The sequence below is a fragment of the Thermobia domestica genome, chromosome 8 (genome assembly GCF_964235325.1).
Source record: "Thermobia domestica chromosome 8, izTheDome1.hap1.1, whole genome shotgun sequence".
Classification (NCBI taxonomy): domain Eukaryota; kingdom Metazoa; phylum Arthropoda; class Insecta; order Zygentoma; family Lepismatidae; genus Thermobia; species Thermobia domestica.
The window spans coordinates 244,258,030-244,277,232 of record NC_137461.1 but is presented as its reverse complement, the minus strand read 5'-3'; the positions used below and the strand labels follow the sequence as shown (position 1 = coordinate 244,277,232).

Below are 19,203 nucleotides of genomic sequence, written 5' to 3'. Positions count from 1 at the left end.
TGTAAGAAGGAATAACGGCGACCCAATGTTTCTTTTCTTTTTTTTTTCCTTCGTTTCCTTAATGTCAGCTACGGATACAAATTCAAGGTAATATAAGACGCAAGGTAGCGCTTTTCAGGTTTGGTTCCCATAGCCAAAATTCTAATTATTGGAAAAGGTGACGCCGCAAGTTTGGCTACCCAGCCATAGAATCGAACTAGCGTATCCAGCGCTCTTCATAGTTTTTATTTTAAGAAAGTAAAAAAAAATCCCTTAATTATACGGTACATTTACACACACACAGGCACAGTCTTTACTTGCTTCCCAATGAATTTGAGGAACATAAATAAATAAAACGTAAGTACCAGAAAATAGAGTCAATACAGACATTTTCATCTGTAACACATTTGTTGAGAACTATAATTGGATGTCACGTGCAAGTCCTCTAAACATGTTCCATCCTTTAATTTTATCCGTATAAGAATTCCTGATTTCAGGAAAAAATCCGTTAACGATGTCATATGAAGTTCTACACTCTTGTACTTTATGTATGTGAGACCACATGAGAAACCAAGAGACAATACTAACAGGTTTTCTTCCAGGATCAAAGTCTAAATGTGAATGTGCTGAACTGGGACTTTAATTGCGTCCCTTGTACAAAAATAACAAGTAATCCCAATGTTTAACGATGTCATATGAAGTTCTATACTCTTGTACTTTATGTATGTGAGACCACATGAGAAACCAAGAAACAATACTAACAGGTTTTCTTCCAGGATCAAAGTCTAAGTGTGAATGTGCTGAACTGGGACTTTAATTGCGTCCCTTGTACAAAAATAACAAGTAATCCCAATGTTTATTTATTTTAGTCCTTGGGGGGAGTGGGAGATGGAATCTAACCCTCGGAAGGATTTCTAAAAAAAAAAACACTGGATTCTAACTAGTGCTCTCAACGGGTCGGGTTGAAGACCAACCCGACCCGACCCGTGACCCGAATTGACTGACCCGACCCGATGACCCGACCCGACCCGACTGACCCGAACCGTGATCCGATCTGATTGACCTGACCCGATAACCCGATCCGAGCTGACCCGGTTGACCCAACCCGACAACCCGACCCGAATAACCCGACCCGACAACCCGACCCGAGCTGACCCGATTGACCCGACCCGACAACCCGACCCGACAACCCGACCCGAGCTGACCCGATTGACCCGACCCGATAACCCGACCCGAATAACCCGACCCGACAACCCGACCCGATCTGACCCGACTGACCCGACCCGACAACCCGACCCGAGTAGCCTGACCCGACAACCCGACCCGACTGACCCGACCCGACAACCCGACCCGAGTTGACCCGACCCGAACTGACCCGATCCGAGTCGGGTCGGGTCGGGTCACGGGTCGGGTCGGGTCAACCCGACCCGTTTGAGAGCACTATGGTCACGACACTGGGTGAACGCCAAAATGCACTCACATTGGGAAACAAGTTTTAAAAGCATAATTTTAGAAAATAAAGCATAAAGCATAATTTAAAATATATAGCACAATTCTTGGAAAATTCTCTATAACTGAAAGTTTAACATACTGTGTTAATATTTTTTAAAGCCAATATTTACAATGCAAAATCATTGAGAACATAACAATGCAACAATGAAAAGCTTATTTTCATTTCTGTAAACTTATCGGTAAAATCCTTTGATGTGGAGAAAGGAAAAAAGTAAAAGAAGAATTTTTTCTGCCAACAATGAATAGTATGCAAGAACTCCATACTATATTGTTACAGTGACGACGCCAGCTTTAAGTTCTTAGGGGGGCAAAGGAGGGGCAGATACATTTTCGGGGGGGGGGCTATTTGCCATACCAAAAATGACATATATTAATTACTTTTGACTTATTTTACATTACATTGTGTATTTCGTTGCTGTTTTTATGTTAGATCTATATGATTATAAATTAAACTTATTTCAAATAAAATTTGTAACTAACAAATAAGTAACGTCTGCACATGAAATATTTTTCAATGAAACTTTTGAAGCCTAAACATAAATTGAATTACTTTCGCGTAAGCTACAAGTAACACATTCGTCTATATGCTACGTCTCTCTCTCTCTCTCTCTCTCTCTCTCTCTATATATATATATATATATATATATATATATATATATATATATATAGGCCTATATATATATATATATATATATATATATATATATATATATATATATATATATATATATAGCCAGAGAGAGAATTTACGAGGAGCTGCTGAAAATGTCGTAGTCCAATCCAGAAGGAGTGTAGGTACTAGGTAGAAAAATGAAACCGTAGTTTAGAAAAACATATCTATGTATGTACAAATATAAATTTTCATATTAATAATGAAATTCTTATTGTTTCTCAGGCCTCTGAAGTGATTATGTGTGCCCAAACTGATAATTTCACGAACATCCAGATCCTTACTGTTATAACATTTTTGTTCCAGCAAGGAAAGTCACCGAAGTAAATTAATGAGGAAATCAGTGAAACACCACGGGACTCTCCTCCGTTATATATGGTGGTGAAGAAGTAAGTGGCTTAGTATAAACGTAGCAATTTCTCAACAAATTATTCTTTACATCCAGGATGATTAAAAGCAATGACTCTTCCTGGAATCATGGATGCAATTTGTGACATTATTCTTGAAAATTGCAGCATTTCACCCAGTGGTGGATATAGCCCGGGGCCGGAGGACCTAGGCCACCCCAGTTTTTGTATGACAAAAATAATTTAAGCAAAATATATGTCAGGAGAATAAAAGGGTAACGGCATTAAGAGAAGTCTTCTTCCAATTTGACCGTAATGCTGATCAATTTCGCTGACGAATAGTAACCATAGATGAAATATGATTGTACCACTATGATCCTGAATCGGAACAACAGTCAATGGAGTAGTAGCACTCATTTCTCCATCGCCCCAAGAAGTTCAAGACACAGAAGTAGGTTGAGAAACTGTTTGAAACATTCTTCTGGTATAAGTATGGAGTGGTAGACTACCTCCTCAATGGTCAGATATTTAATCCAGAATCTCTACATTACTTACAAAACTGAAAGAAAAATTCAAAGTTCAACGCTGCGGAAAATGAAAAGAAAGGAATTCTGTTCCTTCAGGAGAATACACCTGTCCATCAAGCCCCTGCGAACATAACTGACATTGCATAATCTAGGATTTCAATGTCTAGATCATCATTCTTATTCCGCAGATTTAGCTCCGTCTAACTATTACGTGTACTTATTTCCCAAACTTAAGTAACACTTGAAAGACGCCATTTTAGATCTGATAGGGGTAGTGCTACGAACAGTGGTGCGAGGAAATCTAGATTTTTTTAACTTTTCTGCAAAAGCTGGAACACTGTACAAGGTAGTATATTGACTCTCGGGGGAAAAGAAGAAGAAGTAAAACTTCACCAATCCACGTGCACTCCTTCTGGGTTGGGCTACGAATTTTTCAGCAGTTCCTAGTCAATATGGTAGACGTCACGTCAGTACTTTGAAACAAAATAAGTAAAGGAGCACTAGTATAAACCAATTACTAACTAAAGATCAGCACTCTGACAATACATTTTATTGGGAATCAATTTCTTCCATAATTTTATTCTTATCATTTGCAGGAAGGGAAAACACAACTCTTTTTATCTCCTTCAAAAAATTAAGCCCTGGTAGTTGCAAACTAAGCTGTTATAAGCACATCCTCTGAATATTGGAAGCCGAGAATAATGTTTCAGAAAAAATAAGTTTTAAATAAAACAAAATATGAAACTGAAAACTTCAAACCTGGATAAATACAAACAAGTTACGTAACTGGTTTTACCTTTCTTTTGTTTCCAATCAAAGTTGATCCAATGAGAAGAAAACAAGTCGACCAAATCTACTATTGTTCGCTAGGCACAATTATTAAAAATCATAAGAAAGAAGTATAACTAAAATTTACCTCAAAAGGGGCTAAATTAGAAAACAGAAATATGCGTGTATACCCAGACGCTCAAAGAAGAAAGCTTGAGGATTAATCTGCCACATAGTAAATTCATGGAAAGTAGACTACAATTTGTCAATGAGATTGGTTATGATACTGATATAAAATACTACGTGAAGAATGTTTAAAGATTGTACGAGTCTGGAGGGGCAGTCTAGGTGGCAGTCAGGGGGGCAGAAGTAGCTACTAGGGGGGCGCTCTCCCCCCTTCTCCCCTCTGGCGTCGTCACTGTATTGTTATGTTTACTTTTTGAACTTAAGCACTTTCTGTACTTTTTGGTGGCATCTTTTACTTTCCCTTTCTGTATATATGTACCTGTAAGGCGCACACAAATGATAGAAAAAATTTATTCGAGCAAAGCACATCTCTTTACAATGAATTAAGTAGAAAGTTCATTAAATATGAGAGAAACTAGTTGCAAAAAATATCAATAAATAGATTAAGATATTTAGAATATTTAATGTATAATAAATATACATTATACACGATTAATGTAAAATAATCATTGAAATTAACAATAAAGCATAATTTAAAAAAAAAGCATAATTAAACAAGAAATAAAGCATAATGTGGGTTGCTCTAACAATTAAGTTGTATGAAGACGAGAAGAAAACGAAAGCTGATTCCTTAACGAATTTCGTTGATCTTCTTTGTGTCTACAAAAACGCATTCCTAGAAACCTACAAGCTAGGTATCATCTCTGTGATTATATCAGTTTCTAGTGCTACATGTGAAAGGTCATTCTCTTCTTTGAAAAGATTAAAGACTTGTATACGCAATTCAATGACTCATGATAGGTTGAAAAACTTAGTGTTACTTTATTTTGAGAAGAAAATTGATAAATCGTTAGATCTTTAACAAGTTGTGGATATGTTTGCTGCTGCCCACACGAATAGAAAGATCCTCTTCAAGTAGAGGCATGAACCTATAAGTTATTTTCTTTACCTGTAAAAGTGTATTTGCTTCCACTTAAGTCAACCAGCTACACATATTTTAAACGCCATGATTAAATAACTATTTACTTATATTAGAAATCAATTGCATTAATGAATCCTAGTTGTTTGAGGTACTAAATTCTTATATTTTCACTGTTTTCCAAAGAGTAAAATCATGAACAATAAAGATGGAAACATTCACCTTGAATACACACACACACACACACACACACACACACACACATATATATATATATATATATATATATATATATATATTGGAGATGTCCCCCTCAAAATCCTCTTGGGCCCTTCATTTCCCCCCCCCTGAAAAAAACTCTAGCTACGCTACTGGACACCATGCACCAGAGATGAATTCTCTACCACTGAGCCACCGCGGCCCTGCTTGGGCTTGGTCGTCCATATCCAATATCTCTTTTGGCGTTGCTTAAACAACTTCTAGTTTTCTTCTAAATCCAGACTCCATATTGGCGTAGATCTTAATATTACAGTCGATTGGTAAAATCAATCTTCCACATTTAAAAATTAAAGTACACACAAGTAGAAAAATAAGCATTTATCATAAAAACACTAGCTGCAAGTGTTCAAAATAGATTTATGGTTTCTATAAAATCAATTGAAAATTGCTATTTTTAATTAGGCAGCTAGTGAAAAACAGCAGCTTTCGACTCCAGCCGAGTTTAAACTCAACCTAAACTCAGTTGACCAAAGTGAACTGACCCGACTAACCCGACCCGACAACCCGACCCGATAACCCGACCCGACAACCCGACCCGATAACCCGACCCGATAACCCGACCCGACTGACCCGACCCGACAACCCGACCCGAATAACCCGACCCGACAACCCGACCCGAGCTGACCCGATTGACCCGACCCGACAACCCGACCCGAATAACCCGACCCGACAACCCGACCCGAGCTGACCCGATTGACCCGACCCGACAACCCGACCCGAATAACCCGACCCGACAACCCGACCCGAGCTGACCCGACTGACCCGACCCGATAACCCGACCCGAGTAGCCTGACCCGGCAACCCGACCCGAGCTGACCCGACTGACCCGACCCGATAACCCGACCCGAGTTGACCTGACCCGACCCGACCCGTAACCCGACCCGTTTGAGAGCACTAATTCTAACTGCCACTGTTTGTTATATTTCACAAAATATGGTTGTGGTGATATGTAAATGATATTGCGTTTTCGTCAGGGCTTTCATTCTGCAGGAGAGGAGGATAATGATACTGGATATTATTTTCTATTATCAGAGTATTGAAGGTGATTACATTTCCTCCATTCTAACTTGGCCAAGCTAGGTAACTTACATTATATATAAGGATTAACATAACCTAAAAAGCTTTTTCCATGGCAGTTTTATACTGTACCCATGCTTCTTACTTTTCGGTCTACGGGACTCTGTATTCCGAAATTTTCGACGGCTCCCAAGTAAGAACAAAAGTGTACCAAACGCATAGCCTGAAAAGCCTTTATATGTGTGTGCATTTGAGACATGGGTCTACAGTTTAAAGTGGTATAACAACTACATGAGCTCCGAGCGGAAATCAAACCATGGGGTCCCGTGCTCAAGGCGTATATGCTAACCATACAAACGTGAACAAATTCACAAACACACACACACACACACACACACACACACACACACACACACACACACACATATATATATATATATATATATATATATATATATATATATATATATATATATATATATATATATATATATATATATATATATATTATATATATATTGTTGAGTTGATATTGAGTTTATCGTCCCTTTTAGCAGCGAGGTGTGGACCTACTGATTAACGTGGAATCCGAACTAAATGAGCTCCGCTGGGAATCGAACCCGGCCCAAGTAGCACACTTATGTCATAACAACGTCAAATGTTGGTCCTTAAATTCCAAAAGACGTCAAGCGAAGAAATATGGCGTCATTTGTTACGTTAAATAATGGTAACAAATATAACGGAGATACGACATGTGGACGTCTTTTAGGCCGCGCCTCTATTACTTCCGAATGCGATTGCGAATGCGAATTTCCCAGCACGTGTAAATAAATTAGAGAGGCCTCGACTAGTTCCGAACAGCAAATTGCGAAAACCGACGAAAAGATTCGAATGATCCCAACCTTGGGATTGTTCGTCCGAATATGTGCGAAGGAGAGTTGTCTGTAGAGGACAGCGTTGCCAGGTCTAGCATAATGATGCTAGACCTAGCATAATTTGTATGTCTTTAGCATCTAGCAACTTGCTTTTAGCATCCTGCCCAAATCTAGCATAATTTCAGCAAGTTTATCAAAAAACCGTAAAACCTGGAGATGAGAAAGAAGTTGGTCGTGGGGAGAAAAAGAACGGCAGAAATGTATCTTCTTCCATTGATTCATATAGTCGGTAAACCATACAGGCAGTCTCATTTTCCGAAGTAAGTTAGAAACGGCTTTTTTTTTTTTTTGTGGCTCCACCCAGGGTTTTCTAATCCTTTAACTGCGATGCATGGGCGGAGCTATGGGGGCCATTCTCCCCTCAATTTTTTGACAACTTCACCATCTTTATTTCTGACTTCATTACCATCTTTATTCCTGAAATTAAAGGTTCGAGACCGACCAAAAATCTGCCCCCCCAGGCAGACAATTCCAAACTCCGCTTATGCTGCGAGGTAATTTTCTTTCAAAATATGTAAAAAAAAAAAAAAAAAAAAAAAACACTTTGCATTCATTTATACGATATATACGCCATTGAGTCTGGCAACGACTGCACTAGTTTAGTTGAGTTAAAGCTTTGGTGCGTGAAGTATTGATTTCTATCCACACATTCTTGCGCATTGCATGTTTTAAGTTACGTTATCGTATCTCAGCTTCGTTTTTTTTAAACTCCTGAATTATTAATTATGAGGATCTAGCATAATTTGACCGAATCTAGCATAATTTCGATCAGGTTTTGAAATAATTCCGAGCTGTGAGTCTGGCAACGCTGGTAGAGGAATTGAGCGCTACGAGAGAAATCAATTTTGTTTTGCGTGAAAGCAGACGACGTTGCAAGGTGCGGAGATAAAATAAAAATGAAGATGGAAGTAGATGCTTGTTCATGCTTTAATGAATTGTGCTTTTGATAAAGTTGTGGAATCAAGCTTATCCAGACAAACGACAGGTCTCGAACAAATTATTGGGCAGATGTAAGCAAGGAACTTGGCGTGGAAGGTATGTATATATTTCTTTGTTTTGTCTTTAAAATATGAAGATTTAATTAATACATGAACCCCAACTTTTTTTTCAATTTATATTTCCTTTTTGTACCTCAAGTGATGATTTTAGGAATATACGTAATTATTGACAAATATGTTTGAAATAGCAAAAACGGGTTTCTTTTACTCATGGAGAAAAGTTTCTTAGAAAGTTGATTGATTCTGTAATCTCTAATTAATTAGGTTATAGTTAAGGAGCCGTACTTCCCATTTAGGGGAGGACGAGAAACGTCATACTTTCAGGAATTATTCATTGACTATCTAGGATGTTAAAATGTAGGTAATAGACTGAGTTCTTGCCCTTGTACTTAGGGTGTTTAGGTAGTGCAACAGTAAGATGTATCCTCGTGCACGGGAGATGAGAAGTAGCTGTTCTTAACTATTACCTCTAATTTTATTAGTTAATTTAAAGTGAAAATAGTAGCGGTTACCACGAAAGCACTACAAGACACGCTCCAACTGTGCATCGATAAGTAGGGCCCTTTGAAAAAATATAGTAGAGTAGGGTAAGATAAAGTAGAGTAAGATATAAATAAGTAGGGTAGGGTAGAGGTTAGCTTAAGGTTAGGTAAGTTTTGATCCATTTTCATAAAATTATTAATGTGTAATTTCTCCTTTCTGAGTGAGTATACCTGCTGGAGCGGGCGTTGTAAATTAACCCGTGCATAAAACACAAACCAGTTTGTGCTAGGTGGCCACTGAAAAGCACAAGTGCAATCTAACTGAGACAGGGCAGGAGTGCAGCACGAAAACCCGAGTGACAAGAGTGCGTCCGTAGGGAGCAGGCGCGTTAGCGACGGGGGTTATGCGCATAAACGATGATCGTGGAATAACACACTAACAGGCAGTTATTCCGAAGTTGGTCGTCCGCCTAGGTTTTGGCTAAAAGTGTAATAATTGGTTCCTTTCTTTACCAAAGTTTTACATTTAATTCACATAATAATGCCGAGTGACCGTTAGCGAGTGGAGACGGATTAGTGCCCCGCAGGGCACGTTGTTTTCTGTTTTTATTACAGTTAAATGGGAAGAGGGACCTGTGTTCTAGAAAATTGCTGCCTTGTTCGTTATGTCACTTACCGTTACAGTAAACAATATATCTTTCTCCACGTTTCTTTATAGTTATTTGCTTACCACATTCTCTACAATTTATTTTTAGGTTTATTGAGCCATGACTTACTTACTTTTAATGGCTTTTCCTGATTATCACCAGCAATGTTTTCAAAAACAAATGCTCATTACATTCCCATAATCCTACCATGAAGTAACCTTGTGCCAAGTAGTTCCCTCCGCTTGACAAATAGTTCCATGCTTAAAACCGTTTATATAAGAAAATAAACACAACTTTCGCTTTCCTTATACATTATGAAGCACACGAACAAGCAAATTTATTTCTTGCCAGTAAATTTTCAAAATTTTACTAGATACGGACGACCAACTTTGGAACTTAACCCCACTAACACATACAATGCTTTCACTGTTACTCAAGATTCATTTCAATATACTGTGCAGTGTGCACTGACAGTAATTACTTATATTCACACTGTCATTCCGTATGGAGCTCGCATGTCAGCGACGGTGGATATGCACGTAACCGAGGGTAGTGCAAGGTTTTATATCCCATACAACTATGCCTTACATCTAATATAGCTTTACTTCACTCCTGTGGTTATGAGAAATGAGTGATTATGAGAAATGAGTGAAATAGTGGAATGAAGAAAGTGGGAGGAAACGGGAGAAACCCTAGAAAACCCATGAGCACGGTGTTTGTCCACCACAAAGTCCACACGGCGCGAGCTGGGATCGAACCAAGGACCCCAAGCACCGGAGGTGAACGCTCTACCACTGAGCCACCGCGCCTCCTGGAAACACAAAGAACACTTCAATTTCATGTAATTTATGATTTATTGATAATATTTCTGCTATCCATCACTGGTTATCATATATGTATGTAACAAAAGTTCATTTTTGCAGATTTCTTAAATCTACACTTTGAATTGCAGAAGCTCGATTTTGGGAAAAGCTTGAAGTTAGTCCATGATGACCCGTTACTGCAATAAAAGCCAAAGATGACTTCGGTAAATACCAGTTACCGGTCGCACACTTTCCCACTTTTTTTTTTGGGGGGGGGGGTTATTGTCGAATTCGGTTCTTGACAACAAGACGAGAGTAATACCCGGAGTTGGTACTTGCACTATACTCACGAATTCTTCTGCAGGTTTAGGGGCCGCGGTGGCTCAGTGGTGCCCTCCCCGCTGGTCTAGTGGCTAGCACGTGCGCCTTTGGTGTACGGGGTCCCGGGTTCGATTCCCGGTAGGAGAGCCTTTGTGATTTTAACTGTCCTCGATATTTCTGTGTTCGTGTCCCTGTCGCTCTAGGTAATTGGAGAAACCAAGTTTAAAAATGAGTAAAGAAAGTAAAATTATATATAAGTAGTTTAAGTAAGTTACTGGAACACGTTCGGTGAGTCAGTTGACTTTAAAAAAAAAAAAAAAAAAAAAAGTGGTAGAGCGTTCACCTCTGGTGCTTGGGGTCCTGGGTTCGATCCCAGCCCCCGCCAAGTGAACTTTGTGGTGGACAAACAACGTGTGCGTGGGTTTTCTCGGGGTTCTCCCGTTTCCTCCCACTTTCTTAATTCCACCATTTCATTCATTAGTCATCATCACCGTCTCCTTTAGCCTAACCGGCATAAACATGGGACGTAAAACTCCAATATTTCATTTCATTTTTTTTTCTTTGTTTTCACGTGGTTCTTCAACAGGGTACAGGTTTCCAGAAGAGAATAAGAGAAGTGAATATAAATGTTTTTTGACTATGGACAAGATTTCATTTCATTTTCATTTCTCTTCTGCAGGTTTAATACTGTGAATGTGTTTTTCGTTTTGCCATGTTGCCATATCCTTATCCCCCCCTCTCCCCAATATGTCGCAGAGACCCTTACCACGGCCGGTTTCACTGAAAAGCCACTGCTTTATCGGACCTGTCTGCGTTTTGGACATCTGAAAGCAATTTTTAAATTGGAATGCAGCACCATCAGAAATCACTGAAACGGTTTGGTAAATTGTAGACACTTATTTTCACGTATTCGAACCTTTTTCTATAACTTATATTTTCGCTTTTCTTCGACTATTTTTAGAATCTTATTCGTGGCTATGAGTACGGGCCGAATCGTGTGTTTTGTCGTCGCTTATTACAGCAAATTATCAGTTGTTTCATAATAATATATCACTCCCGTAAAGAAGGAGATTTGCTCGTTTCTCCAGTGATCACTCTGAACTTCCCTTTGCAGAATAACAGTCCAGTTTAAGCGAAGTCCACATGCAGTAAAATAGAATTTGTATCTTGAAATTTTACACGATGCTTTGCGGTAGCATTTTTTTACACTTTCATTGTTGCACTTTCATTGTTTTCACTATTGCCAACTGTGACTTCAAAGTTAACGAAAGTTCGCTAACTTCAAATGGCAGTAGTTCGTTCATGAAGCATTGGTCGAGAATGCTATTTGGTGTGTTTATTATTCATGTACAGTTGAACCATCTGACAAAATTTAAGAATTTTAAATTATGATGTTTTTGAGAAAACGGCGATTTTTGAAAATTTGCCGATTTCTCGAATTTTTTGCGATAAAACGGTTGCACACAGAAGCGATACTTTTTTTTTTTTTTTTTTTGGGAAAGCGGGTAACTACGTCTTACCAACCGTGAAAACGGAATTTAAAATTCGAACCGGAAGTGCTTAAAAAAAGCACAAACTTCGACTTTTCCCATAAACTTACGTTCATTTGTTAATTTATGTACAAATAGATACGCATGCGCAAAACAAACTGAAATAAACTATAGTTTATTCATATCCCTATGTACATACCACAACAAGAATTATAACTCTACATGTCTCCATAGCTGAATTGTGGGGCTCCGAATTTGACCATTTTCCATGTTTTCTACAATTCATGAATTGTACTCCCCGTCCTTGATGGCCCATTACTTGGCGGGAATTTTTTTTCTGACAAAAAAAAGGTCCCAAAATTAAAACATGTTTAGTTCCTATAAATAAAAGTTTGAACAATATCTGAGATGGTGATGGTACAATTTTATTTTTTATTTATTTATTTATTTTTTTGCCTGAATTGAAATGGAAGGCACCAGATATCTAATAAGAACATCTAATTTAAGTTAAAAACTACTGAAGTTTCTCATTAATTTTTACTTACTATAAAGATGTGACTTAAAATTTGTAAAATACTGTACATATTTTAATTTTTTTCATTTTCTTTTTCTATAATAGATTATTAAAACACATGGTACAAAACATAAGAAATGTTTATTAAGTATTGACCTATTCCAAGAGATCAGAAAAAATGAATACGAGCTGGGTTTGGAATGAAAATGGTGTTCTTTATGCTATGTATTGGGTAGTTCAGGAAGTGAGTATTTATTGAATGTTTTATTATTATTATTATTATTATTCGATATGCCCATTAAACCATATAGTTGAGACTATTGTATTAATAGAAAGTTGAGACTATAATATTAATAAACTTTCATAGAAATAGGCACTAACTATACATTTAAATAGGAAGAATGGGTCAAATAAAATTTACTGTAGGCAGCCAATGACACCCCAAAATAAACAAACTTTTGTTCTTTATAATATATCGAACGTAAAGGAACGACATTGGTTGATTTGGCGCTTTATTGATGCATTTCGAAGAAAAAAAGAGAAGCAGGACACGAGGCAATGCTTCGAGAAGACGATCCGCCCAAGAAAAGGAGAAAATTCCCGACGAGAGCTCACGTCGTGGTTCGGATTCCCCGTTAATCAGTAGGTTCACGTTTTGCATAGCCTCGCTGTTTACGGGACGTTAAACTCAAAATCAACTGAACTGAAAGAAGAAAATATATTCAAGCTGATGAAAGAATTCGCCATGCAGAATTTTGAAACTGTTGACATTGCAGAATAATGCTGGATTTGGCCCATAATTCCGTAATGGTAATTGTAACATAAGACAAAGTAAATTATTCAATAGGTATATTAAATTTCACTGTTTACTTCTTGTTTCACTGTTATTTCCTTTCCAATTATCTGTGTTGCAAATACGTAGTAATAAGCAGTAATGCAGTGTTATGAATTGCTATGAAGTTATGAATATCCTTTACGTTAGAGATATTGTAAAGATAACTTCACAGAAGTTTACTTTGGGGTGTTGTAGGATGCCTACAGCAAATTTTATTTTAGCCCAATACAGATTAATGCTGAAAAAAGTTCTGCAGTCCATTATCTCCGATTTTCCTGAAATTAGGATATATCATTCTAAAAACAAAACAATTAGACCCATTTTTTCTGCATTATACAAAAAATAGAACTAAATTAAGCATTTGTTGCAACTGAGACTTTTAGTGACTGCCATAGGACTATAACGTAAGGAAAATTTAGAGTTTTGAAGATGACATTTTAAAGAAAATTTGCATCAAATTTAACCTTTCCGAACTTCTTAATTCTAGGTTGTGCAGTTTTTTTTAAGAGTTTTAGTGATATTAGTGCCTATTTTTAAGGCTTTTAGTACGTAATCATCCGGTTTCTATTTTTGAAATGCATTATAACCCATTTAAGTAGATTAACCTATTTAGATATACGGCTTTGCGTCCAAACGTCCTGCTCCGGCATCACAAGGTTGTATAGGAGCAGAGGGCTGGTGTTATTTATCACTAGCCTTTAAGATATATATATAAGTGAGCATAGTGAGAAGGACCACATATAGTTCTACCTTATTAATTTATACAGTATGGTGCTAAATTCGGTGTACAAAAGCAGAGGGGTGATTCCTTAGGATTCTAAAACATGTATTTTTAGATAGAGCACATACTAGTTCCTAAGTGAAGTCTTGACCCGACTTTGGTAGGTCCCATAGTTTTGGAGCTGTGGACCTTTAGAATTGATTTTTTTTTCATGTTTTCGGCAGCCTATAACACATGAACGATGGGCTTTTCGCCCTAAGTTTATTGGAACTTTTTTGTTTGTTTTACTCTCAGGAAACACTCCTCTGCTTTTGTACGACGAATTTAGCGCCATACTGTAAGTATCGTTAAAAAAATGTAAATATTAAGCTACCCTTAATCTGCACTTATCTCTATTATTTTATGGCAGGCATGCAAATAGCGGAGTTGGGATTTGGGCGCCAGAGTCCAGCGGGCAAGCTCTGTGTCGGTTTTCTACATTATTTATTTACAAATACTGAACATAAATTCAGAATAAATTAAATCTTTTAAAAGTTTTTTTTCTTTTTAACTGTTTAAAGTGAGCTTATCTTCTTTATCTCTTAAGTCGAAGCTGGAAATATAAACCACCGAATGATTTCTGTGTATGAACTCTGTCAAACTCGTAACCCAGCTGAGTTACTTTCCTTCCTTCGCTCAGTAATACTCATGCATCTACAGTTTCCATTTTCATCCTAAGTTAAGTTTATTGTGTTCTGTAATATCATTATTATATGCTGTTTGGATCATAGTTTCAATTCTATATCTACACTATAACTTTATTCAGCGTACCAAATTTGAGTGACAGTTATTAAGATATTTAGTATATAACTTCCAAAAGTATAGGAAACAATGTTTTAGTATTTTGGATAGCCTGAGGTAAGATATATATATATTAAAAAAACGCATAAAACGCTTCGTTTGACTTAACCTTGATTCTGAGATATCTTTCGTTTTTAAATTTTGCCACACATGCTACAAATAGTAATTTTACAACAATTGCTTTATTTTAGGAGTCCACTTCGTTTGGAGGCTATCAACCGAGATGATTTCAAGATACGCCACACACAGGTACTACATAGACGGTACCAAATTTGACTGTAAGTAAGGATGAATCACAGAAAAAGGAAGAAAGTGTTGTGACTCACCTAGCATTTCAAAATGTCTTCCTATGTGATGAACTATCATCAGCCTTCCATTATTAGCGCGCGGCTTGCTCAACTTGCAGATTCGACGAAAAACGTTTTATATAGAGAGAGTTTGGCATAGAGACATTTAGTGTAGAAAGCCCAAAATTCATAGCTTCAACATAACACCAATTTAAAAATCTAGACTGAAGGTGTAATTAATTTTTATTGACTGATTTTTTTTTATTGGCGTAGCTCGCTTCGTGTGATGCGTATGGTACTCATTTAAGTTAATTTGCGTGCATATTATGTTTAGTTTTAATTTATGGCAGTTAAATCACACTTCAGACTCTAAAGTAATGTATAATATACCTACTTCGTATCGTTAAATATATTCTTAGATGAAGGTGACAGAGAACTTTTAAAGAAATAGTTTAACTTATTTTGTATGTGTTGAGGGAAGTGGGGACGTAAGTAAACGCATGATTCTGCTGCTTGGTTTTCGGTGATTGGTACAGTCATCTTCTGAACTACAATACTAGGGTGTGGGGAAGAGTTTGTAAGGTGCAACTCTGTTCGAGCTTTTCTTACAAAGTAAGAGTTTTTTTTTTAATGTTATATAACACTTGTTAAAATTGATATACTGATGAGGTGTATATACTTTTCAAACTATTATAATGTACGGTATGCAATTAGTAGACTTAAATTAATATAGACTTTTTGTTTATGTATTCACATTAAATATATTGTGTACTACAAATGTATACTTAATGTAAAATTAAGTAATTATTACTGTAATTATTCTCAATAAATCTACAGGATTTTATTTTATGTATTCTCTTTTAAAGGTTCATTCCTTTATTTGGCTTTCGGTTTGTTATGTAATCATAAGTAATGTAGGATGGTGGAATTTAGATCATTTTAAGGATAATTTCTCTATTATATACGATAACTCAAGGAAATAATCGATTGTATATCGTATTAAATATTTACATGACATAAAATAAGTTATTTTCCCCATTTATCATCTATAAATCTTACCACCAGGGGGGTTCTGTAGTATAGACACTGGTTGCCCAAGTACTTCACAAGTTGCGGTATAGTCAATGCGGTCTGGTTGCTTGAGCACTGACTTCAGGAGTGGTAGAATGAATGACTATTCGGAAACAGTGAGTAGCCTAGTGGTTAATGCATCGACACGGTAAGTTGAAGTTACAGGTTCAAATCTTAGTCCATTCTTGCATTTTCTTTCCTTTTGTAATTATGTACTTTAACTTAGTAGAGCTGATTTCTTTATATTCAAGTTATTTGATCAGGACTTTTAACACAAGAACGACATGAACCACTCACATGTTGATACCTGGGATTTCTTTCTTGTGCTCTGTCATTTATTCTACGCACTACAATAGCTGTTTTAGTGTTGTGTAAAACATACAACGAAGAGCACAATTAAGACACCTCGACTGTGAACATCTGAGTGGTCCACGTCGTCCTTGTGTTAAGAGTCATGGTGCAATAAATTGGTTTCTTGGTGATATGATCACGTTTTATAGTGATTCTTTATAAGAAAAACTCACTATATACACGTGTTTGTAAGTTTCGTATATTTTTAATACTTTTGTAAGAAACTGTACTATAGCATTTTTTTTAGGAGTTCCATTAAGAATACTTTTCACAAAATGCATGTGATTTGTTCCGATTGTTATTGTTCCTCCATATCATTTTTCAATGAATATTGGCATTGATATAATGTAGTGTGTCCGAGATAATTTATTTTTCTCCACTTATACAGCACAGTGCCCCCTGTGGTGTCGCCTTGTAATATTAAGGGATTCCGGGTACATGACAAAATATTTAGAAAATATTTTCTGTACATGATAGAACATATTCAGAGAATATAAGGTAGACATATCAAAAACATTTTCAAATTACTTTTCTTGGTGTTTTGTAGCAGTAGCAAATGTTAAGAAAATATTAAACTAGTTTCAGACGAATTTGTGCTAACAAAGAAAATATTTACGATTTATTTTTCAAAAATTGATATGTTTTTGATTTGTTATTGTATGTAGTTCCAGAACGTACTTAAAATATTTTTTAACATATTCTGGTTTTCGCAGAGAAATATTTTAAATTCTTTCTGAATATTTTTTCGTCATTACCACCATAACACCTACAGTTTGAAATACATTTCTTTCTTCAACCTATAAATTAGAATACTAGAATTTATTTCCACAAATTTATGTGATGATAGAAGTTTCCGTGTGTTCTAAACCGGTTCCAACATACACAGACTTCTACCACCCCATTAATTTGTAAAAATGAAATCCAGATATTTTAACTCACAAGAGTTGGAAAACTGTTCAGTATGCAGTTCTGAAGAAAGAAATGTATTTCAAACTGTAGGTGTTATCGTGGTAATGAGGAAAAAATATTCAGAAAAAATTTAAAATATTCTATGTGAAAACCAGAATTCGTTAGAAAGTATTTTAAGTACTTTCTGAAACTACGTACAATAACAAATCAAAAACATATCAATTGCTATTTGAAAAATGAATCGTAAATATTTTCTTTCTTAGCACAAATTCATATTTGAAACTAGTTTAATATTTTTTAAACATTTTCTACTGTTACAAAACACCAAGGAAACTAATTTGAAAATGTTTTTGATATGTCTACCTTATATTCTCTAAATATTTTCTGTCTTGTACAGAAAATATTCTCTAAATATTTTGTCATGTACAGAAAATGTTCTCTAAATATTTTCTGTGATGTACAAAAAATATTCACTAAATATTTTTTGTCATGTATAGAAAATATTTTTTGGTATGAGTGGAAAATATTTTAAAATTATTATTTTACAGAACATTAATTTTTGTTAAAAATGGATTAGAAATCTTCAGAAAACATTTCAACTAAGTACCCAATACATTGTAAAGATATTTAGAAAACATTTCTTTATTTTAGACAAATGATTTTCAGTGTTATTGGCAAATGATTTTAAAATATTCCATGCGAAACATTTTAAAAACCATCCCGTTAACATTGTATAAAACGTTTCAAATACATTTTCAGTAATGTGTGGAAATGGTACAGAAAACATTCTTTGGAAAACTTTTCTAACGGCGTATAAAATATTTCTACAACGTTTTTAAGTATATTGCGAAAATATTTTCAGTATTATTTGGAAAATGTTTTCAACAACATATGGAATATATTTCCTTAAGGGAAGTAGGATACATTTTCTGAAGGAAAATGATGGTACGTTTTAGAAACGTTTTGAAAATATTTCATTGCTGTGTGGGATGTAACCTTAATAAATATACTGCTCCACAAATTATTTCTTTCTTCCATAAATTAGAATAAATGTATGTCTGTTTAAAGAAAATGTTTGTTAGCGTTAAGTCCTTTCAACTCTTTTTCTCTGTAAATAAGAACATTATACCTTGCAACATTTTTTTATCATTGTGCAATTCCGATTGGATAAAGTATCTGCACGAAGCACTATTATTTCAGACATACATTAATAAATAATGTATTGTTCTGTGAATAAGGCAATGGTATAGTGAACATGTTTTAACATAAAATCTGTAACTCAGCTTTTCAGTAGTCAACTTTATTGAGAATCCGAAGAAAGAAAGAAAAAATGTTGGACTTAACAACGAATTTCAAAATTATTTTTGTTCGAATTCTGGACTAATCCAAATTATCCAGAGAAATCATTTATGTTGCTCTCTACAGATGTATCCTTTATCCAAATCGTATGAAAAGGAGACTTCATACATCGCTATATTTTGTATGAACTATGTTTCGTATTTATTTAATCACTTTGTACCTTTCTCTAGTGTTGACAAGGCCGCAAGTGTCAATCGAATAATTTAGTGTTTCACTCATGTAACCTTGTGACTAACGTACGTCCTGTCCGTATATATATATGTTACTGGGTTCGATTAGCGACAAACAATTTTTAGCGTTAAACAAATACAAAAATCTACACGCAATGAGGTACGATGATCTTTGCCTCATAGACAATACCAAGCAACTAACGGTACTGAGTGTGGTTGAGTTTACTAGTGGTATTATCTGGCTATAATCAGTGTTCCGAGAGCTA

At 35.9% G+C, this 19,203-nt stretch overlaps 1 long non-coding RNA gene across 1 annotated transcript; it reads left to right on the top strand.

The window, feature by feature from the left end:
- Positions 1–7,999: 7,999 nt before the first annotated feature.
- On the top strand, positions 8,000–15,220 carry LOC145691985 (uncharacterized). The gene is made up of 3 exons (XR_014132602.1): positions 8,000–8,174; positions 12,500–12,638; positions 14,982–15,220. It is a non-coding gene; the product is annotated as an uncharacterized LOC145691985 (long non-coding RNA).
- The last annotated feature ends 3,983 nt before the right edge of the window (positions 15,221–19,203 follow it).